The sequence below is a fragment of the Hibiscus syriacus genome, unplaced genomic scaffold (assembly GCF_006381635.1).
Source record: "Hibiscus syriacus cultivar Baekdansim isolate YM2019G1 unplaced genomic scaffold, ASM638163v2 tig00116997_pilon, whole genome shotgun sequence".
NCBI classification, from domain to species: domain Eukaryota; kingdom Viridiplantae; phylum Streptophyta; class Magnoliopsida; order Malvales; family Malvaceae; genus Hibiscus; species Hibiscus syriacus.
In genome coordinates this window covers 4837826-4846425 of record NW_024063513.1, presented here as the reverse complement: position 1 = coordinate 4846425, position 8600 = coordinate 4837826, and the positions used below count along the sequence as shown (strand labels likewise).

Here is an 8600-nt window from a genome sequence, read left to right as displayed (position 1 = left end):
AGTTTGGTTTTAATTTAAATTTAAATTAATAAATTAACCATTCAATCAGTATATGACATGTGCCAACACATGAATGTAGGATTTTTTTTTTATTAATTTTAATTTATTTAATCACTTGTTTAGATAGAAAATAAGGAGGCATGAAATTGCATTTAACTAGAATTGAACTAGTAATCAATGGGGAAATAAAGAGCGCCCCAACCATAGCACCAAAGCTCCCAAATGGTATAAAACTTACAACAAATTGTATTTATCCTTTAATAACTTGTTAATGGTAAAAGAAAGAAGAAGTAAAAAGAAATTACAATTAGAATCTAGACAAATTACAAAATAAAAGAGAAAATTAAAAATTAAAAAAAAACTCGATTGATCTAGTGATACTTCAATGGATATTGTGTAAGAATTAAAGTTGTTGAAGACCTGACAATGGTGCTTCAACGTATATGTGATTTACATAAAAATTAAAGTTGTTGATACTTGACTAATTTTTTTATGAAATTTAGGTCAATGGGGAGATTTGTTATATTTTGACCTAAATTATAATTTGTGATTAAGTTGAATTTTATTATAATTCTAGTAGTTAAAGATTACTTGGTAATTTGATTTATTTAATAAAATAAATATTTATTTTATTAAATAATTATTATGGAATAAGAATTCTTGGTGACTAAGTATTTGACTCTATAAATAGATATTATGTCTTAGCCTTTAGGGTATTGTGAGAAAAAATATCTCGTAGAGATGTAATCCTTTTAGGATCTCTGTAATTTTTTGGGCTTATGTTGAAGAGTATATACTGGGTTTTGGTAATTATATTGAGTTTTGGAATACATGTAATATCATGTATTTGTATTATTTATGTTGTCTACGATTATAGTGGATTATTATTCATCTTACATGTGGATGTAGACAAAGTCAAACCACATTAAAACTTATTTCATGTGCATATCTTATTTGATGTTGATATCACTTTAATTATTTTTATACTCTCAAATTCCTAACACTTTTTGTCATAAAAATATATTCATAAACTTCTATTCAATAAATGATTAGTCTTATATGTTAAATTTAAAAGTATTTCAAAATATCTTTATAAACATTTATTATCATTCAGAAAATTAATTTTTATCATTAATTGGTTAACCCAAACAGATTGTAGGTGTTATATCCATAAAAAGACTTGTAATTGGAGCCAAGCTATTGAATTGCAAAATTAAAAGATTTGATTATGGTCAATCACACAAATATAAACACAATAGAAATTTAATAACATTTTAAATATAAAATATCAGTTATCTAATTATTTTTTTGAAAAAAAAAAGAGGCTTTGGTAATACATCACCGCAAAGAAAAATGAAGGTACAAAGTAAAACAAACAAAAATCTATGTTAAGTCGCCCCTTCAACCTGAAATTTATGAAATAAAATTAAAGAAAGAAACAGTATCAGGTCAGGGATATTGCCTCCTTTACAACCCCAACTCATGTAAACATTTTCATATATACAATGACCCCTACCAGTTTTCTTTTTCTATAACAATCCAATATGATTTTCAATTGTACAATGGGATCACCTATTCATGGATTGCCGGAAGATAAAGGTGTGTTGACAGTGTGGAGCACTTTACTGCTTCATTTATCCTACTGAATACTAACTTAAGTGGAACACAAGCTATAACCACCTCCTTGGGCTTCTCTGCTACCAGTTTCCGGCCACCCACACCTATCTTCTGACCAGTCAATGAGGACAATTTCCGAGTCTTCTTAGACAATAGTCCACATTTCTTAGATTTCCTTGCTTTTGCTGATTTACGGGGTGGGAATTGCGCTTGCAATTTCATATGCTTCCTAGGGACTCGTCCACCACCTGCATTTCGCCTTACTAAATGACCAATTTCAGACTTTTCTGTGCCCTTTGTAGAGGCTTCACAAGTAAGATTGACATGGTAATCATCACTCAAAACCTCAACAACTGTTACAGGGTGACCAATTATGGCTTTTCCATCCAGCTTACTAACAAGGGAAACTAGGGGAACATGCTGTGGCCGATAGTTAGCTTTCACCTCAATATTAACATCGTATAATGACGAATCAGCAGAGCAAGTTTCTCTAGGAATACCAGTCATCTGATATCTGGAGTGAACCATATAGCGTGACGGACAGTATGGAAGTGACCTTTGAGGGGTCAGAAAACCATCAGTAAGTGCTTTTGCTTCCTCTGTTGGTCCCCCCACAAGAGGCTCCTGAGACTTCCCTTCCTGCCAACCATCAAGCTGCTCTTCAATAACTGACTTGGAATTGGGTTGCAAGGTGCAAGAGTATGAAGAATCTGACCCACCAACTCCATGACAATCAACTTTCTGATCAGAACCCCGAGAAATCCATCCAAGAACTCTATACCTGCTAATAAGCATTTGATTCATCATCTGCATCAAGATATTTTCTCGAGTCATGTTTTTGGTTTTTACTTATTTGTCTCGATTTCCTCTTTCCTTTTAACTGCCACTCAGCATTTCCTTTCTCCATCCTCTGGTTAATACTAGTTGCATGAACATCTACTGACTTGGTACAACCAGACTCATTATGTCCCTCAATTCCAGCTTGTCTTCCCAATCACCAACTTTGGGAGTCTCAGTTGAACAAGATACAAATATTGGAGAAAAATCTGCTACAATCAAGTGATTTATCAGTAACAATAGTAAAAAAAAAATTAATTCTACTACAAGACATGAGAGTAAAAGGTAAAGGAATTACGGGAGCTTTCGCAAGAAAAATCCATAAACTCAAACATTATCAGAATTAAATTCCTAATTCAAAATCTATTATAACACAACGTACTTATATCAACATCATCACATGAAAAGGGGGGAAATGGAATAGTAGTTGAAGCAGAAAGAAACAGATTTATCAAATTGTGATTGAACTTGGTCTAAATTCATCTTAATCTCCCGGCATATTGTGTTTCAACAAGAACAACTAGCAGAATCATTCAAGTTATAGGTCCAAATTATGGCCTTATTGCTAATGCAGTCTTGAGTTCAGCCCTTTGATAGAGAGAGAGCATAAATATATGAGTTTAACTTATATACTATCACATACAAACTCACAAATTACATGCAGTTCATTAGCTATGGCTAATTAGAAGCCCTAAAAAGTCTAACAAATGAAGTTAAGCTAATTTAGTTGCTGAACAACTCTAGACTACTCCTCGGCAAACGTTGGCCCCAATCACCACAACCAGAAATAAGCACGTGTCTGTATCCATGTAGTATAAATATTATTAGACACAATCATAAAACACAAGACATGAGTTATGTAGTTCCCGACAAATAATATATATTTATCACATATTTATTAAGGCAAAGGTAACTCTAACTCGCCACAAGCCCGGTAAAAGCTAATGCAGGGATAATATCTTAAAGGAGACACAAAACCAGCATCATGTAGACATATGATGAAAATGGTGAACAGCAACAAGACAATTAAAAACAATCTAGATTACCCATCAGCTGCAACAAACCAAGCAGATGAGTATGTTTATGCGCATAAGAATAATGCAGTGATAACAAGGAATGCTACAGTTTATAATTGTTTAATCCAGATACCTGCAGATGGCTTATCTTCTCCAACAAATGGCACATCAAATAGCCTGTTAGAAGATTCATTTTCAGCTACTCTGGTAAGCTGGAAATTTCATTTTCTTTTGTCTTATTATTGTTAGAGATGCATCAGCATCAGCAACTTGTTCAGATGCATTTAAGGAGACACCATTCTCACATGAAACTCCAGTACTATCCGAGTTGTTATTATTGTTGTTGTGGCTGTTGTTAATTACTGCAGGTGCACTTTTGTGGAATCAGTCCCAGAAACCTTGCTGTCGAAAGTCCCCTAAGGAGTGAAGTTCTTGGGCTTTGAAGTTCATCACAAACAACTGGAACTGACACAATAGCTGTACTCTCCAAAACCTTGGTTAGTGGTCGCCGGCGTTTTTCCTTTTAAGGAATTCATGAATGCTGGCCACTTGAGATCTCTTTCTTTTCACTGATGATGAATGATTTCTGCTACTGTTTATGGGACCTCTATTAGACAGGCAACTTCCAGTATCTGGTCCATAGAATGAAGCATTATCTTGTTGAACTAGCTCTAGTGAACCTGCAACCTGGGCTTTTCTTTTTGATCCTACACCCATACCAATATCCTCAAGTCCTCTCATGCGCTTTATTCTGAGTGATCCATCATCCAGAATCATTTGGGGTTTCCTTCTCTTTATCAGCTTAGAGTGCCCCTTCATACCATTAAGATGATTAGGCTCTTCAAAGGATATGCCAGACTGTGATAATTCTGGAGCTGAATCTTCCTCAGATCCACTCATTTCATCAGACATATCCTCATTTTCTTTACCAGAATGTGCATGGTGGGTGATACTCTAGCTGAACTACCCTTGTCACCACTAGAATGATCTTTTCTAGAGAAATAATCAGATGATTCTTGCCTAAACGTGCACTCTCAATCTCAGAGCATGAAGAATAGCATCTTCTCTTCGAGCATATTTCACTGCTTTCTTGCTAGAATTAATTTCTGAAGCCTTTGCTTTCTCGATACATTCGTTATATTCTCCACAACGGAAGGCCTTCACCCTCTTAGACTTCTCAAGGTTATACCAGTCCCTAAGCCAAAAATGAAGGAGATTTAATCAACAAGTTGTGTAGTGAGAACATTCCAAGCACAGTAATCTCTTTCCATTTGATAACGGTCATTGGAGCAACATTTTTCAATCTTCAAAGACGAACCATTCTAGAGAAACTTTTTATTTGATGGAAGAGGAATCAATCATGTAGAAATTGGAAGAAGCAAAGACAGCATTGAACAAGGTTTAAAGATAATGATGGATATAAAGAAACCCTTCAACCTAATTTGCCATTATCTAAAAAGGAAAAAAATTGCAGTCATATATTAAACATTGGTTAATTATGTTATTTTTCTAATAGATCGATAAATAACAGGGAAGCTGAAAGAGGAAAATTGTGACAACTGACAAGTGGTGGTTACAACCTCTACTACTGTGTGACAGAACAGACACTCAACTACTGAACTGATTTAGAAATTCACCAATGCCCATTCACTACTACAACATTTATAAAGGTCTCTTAGAGAGTACAATGCAGACCAGGCTTACATAAAATCAACAATGCTAAAAGGTTCTCTACAAGCACAAACAACAGCATAATGCACCAAAAGAACAAGCAGGCACTTCAATTTGATACAAATACTCCACTTTACACCATATGTTACCACAAAAACCATAGATACCGAGATGAAGCGTTAGCCGCGAAGTATAGGCCAAAACCACAAACTTGCAATCTTCTCCTCAAAATGGAACCATATAATTTTTATATGTAATACATGTAAATGCTTCCCCCTTTTCAGTACATTGCAGACTAAGGAACACAGAGAATACAAATTTTTTTTTAAAAAACTATCAAAACTACTAAACAAATACATGCAAATAGAAGAAAACAACTACAATGAATCGTCAATAGAAATGGAAACAATAAACCTATCTAAATGAAATCCAAAGAGTGATTAAGTGATTTAAAAATAGGCTCACACGCTTGCATCATCGACCAAGAAGCTTAACAGGGGTACCATCTTGGAGAAACCAAACAAACCTCGGAGAGCTCGTCAAGGCCCATAATCCGACCCGGCCACCAAGACCGTTCTGCGTCGGACCCAAACCAAGCCACCCACCGACGCATCAATGCCCTTTATGTTGGGTTCGTCAGGGCCACCATCAGAAACCCCACTCCAACAAAATCCTACAAAGAAAATAAATGGTTAAAGAAATCTAATCTTTCAAGCCAAACCCTATGTCTCCGTTTTGAAGCAGACCCATACCCTAAAATCACCAAAAGTCGATTGCTTGAAGCATAGGCCCTCTAAACGCTGATTTTTTTTGAAATACCAAAAAAAAACAGAAACCTTAATCCTGCATGCAACTTAAAACCAAAGAAAAAAAAGATAGACACAAAAGAAAATCTTAAACAGGTAAGCCTAAGCTTGAAGAGTTTTATGGTAGGAAAAAGGATCTAGGGGTCGTGGAAGAGAGCAAGTTTAAACAACGAAAAAAAAGGATATGGGGAATTTTTTTTCCTCTTTTCTTTCTGACATGAAGATTACTTCTTGGTTCCTTCGCCGCTTTTCTTAATTAAAATTCGGTTTTCTAGGTTTTTCTTGAAATCTCCAAGCGCATGTTCACTTCTTAATCCATTCTTCCGGTCAAAGTTTATGGGCTTTTTTGGGCAAAAAGTATCCTCAAATAAAAATTAGAAATGAAAAATACAAAACATACCCTGTTTCTTTCTTATCTTCTTTTAATATTTTTGTAGTAATTTCCTGATTTTTACTTTTTATATGTTTTTATTATTGGTATTTATGAAGGTTTAGAATTGGGCTTGTTATTGTTGGCTTCTGTGTATTATTCTTTTTATGTTTTCTCTTTTAAATTTAGCCGGGTCTAACGTTACTGTCTATATGCAGATATTTTTTCACAGGGTTTTATTTGCGGGGATTACTTCCTATTAAAGACGCGCATAGAATATTAATGACTACATATGAATACTGTTCAACTATATATTTATGTATTTATTTATACATGCATTGCATTTTTATCTATATTTTTGATTTTCTGACTGCCGAAGGTCTTCCACTGAAGTTACTCTCAACCTGGCGTTGGGGGCAGCCTACTATCCTACCTCCCCTTTACCCTATTACATATGGGAATTGGGTTTTGTTGTTGTTGTTATTTAACTGTAATTGATTTTTAAAAAAATAAATTATAATTTCTGAAAATAAATTTTAAGAAGTATTTGTTTGTTGGAGTGTTCTATAATTTATTTTCTAATATTTGGTAATTTTTACTGAAAATATTTTTGTAAAATTTATTTTTAATAAAAAACACATTGTAATTTTTTATTGAGTTAATATTATCATTATAAAATTATTTTTATGAATTTTGTATATACATTATAATATTTTGTTTTAATACCACGTTAAATTAAAATTTAATGTTACTTGTTCTTTTATATAAATATAGATAATATGAATAACAATTTTTATAATTAACAAATTTAAAACATAACATCAAATAAAACTTGAAATATAACACTTATAATACAAACAACCTAAAACACTAATATTTTTAATTTCAACAACATGTTAAAGACGGAGGGATGACTTGTAACAATATTTTTTGCACAACAATTATTTTATAATACTAAAAATACCACTTGAAAGTGAATTACAAAGCCCCTCAAGAGTAAAAATCAAAAACTACAAATACCTTGCCCAATATACTGCAACACACCTAAGGATTATCATGATCAAGACGCACGAAGACAATTCTAGATCCCATCACAGTACGTAATTTCATACAATTACAACCAACCTGAAAAACTCTTGAAACGATAATTTTAAAAATTCTCATGCACACCACTACGGTGCCCCTACCAACCAATGAAATTCTCATCCAGTCAATACACAACACACCAAAAATAAGCAACCAAAGAATCAAAACTGGCCAGCCTAAGGAAATTGCACGCCAGAAAACAGCCGGTCTTCATATATATATATATATATACTCATGTTTGTCACAAAAGATAAAACCTCGTAATCATAGAAGTTCAAAACAACATAATATGCATCAGATATCTTCTTTTTTGAAAAGATGATTTATTCAAAAATCAAAAGTAAACAAAACTGAGACTAAGACCTTTGTTAAAAAGTCTCTGACCTAAGTAGAGAAAAAAAGAGGGCCCAAAGTCAAGGGTAAAGTAGAGTAAAAAACAAACACCTTCCCTAAACTTGAGCAAACATCGGTTTTCTAGCTAACACAATCGAAGTAAAACCAAAAAACAGCATAGAAACCATAGAAATCCGCGAAAGCCTATAATCTCGAAGAATCAAAGTTTTAAAGCTAACTTGGCAAGGCGATCAACCGACCAGATACACTCCCTACTGACATGTTGAACAACAAACTTTTCCCGAACAATTATCGCAGCAACCAAACCAATCTTAGAGACCCAATCTAGTGGAACAGGTTGCGGTTGTATAATCCAGTCGACAAGAGTTTGGCAATCACTTTCAATGATGAGATCGAACACTTGGAACCATTTAGACCCAATAAACAACTTGACGGCGTGCTCAACTGACAAAATATCCGCCAACAAAGAAGACCCAACAGCAATTGGGACCAAGAACGAGAGGTAAGAGTTACAATTCGAGTCCCGAAGAACCCCTCCAATCTCTCCCCCGCTGCCATCCAACCTCATGGCACCATCAACATTAATTTTAGCCATCTGTCATAACGTCTCTCTCGGGGATCCGTTAGACTTTAAAAAAAATTAATTCGTTCAGGGAAGACGGTGAAATATAATTTTGAAAAAAACAATTTGATTTTGGAGCGCCATCAATTTTAAAGTTAGGTAGGTTGAAAACATAAAACATCATTTTAATGAGTTCAGAAATATCATTAAAAGACAAAAAGAATGGTTTATGTTTTATCAAAAATTCATTTTTAAGAGTTTGGGAGTCGATTACGTTTGGG

General features: G+C 34.0%; 1 pseudogene; it reads right to left on the bottom strand.

Annotated features, from left to right (window-relative positions):
• Positions 1-1366: 1366 nt before the first annotated feature.
• LOC120194483 lies at positions 1367-8352 on the bottom strand (annotated as a pseudogene).
• Between the last annotated feature and the right edge of the window lie 248 nt (positions 8353-8600).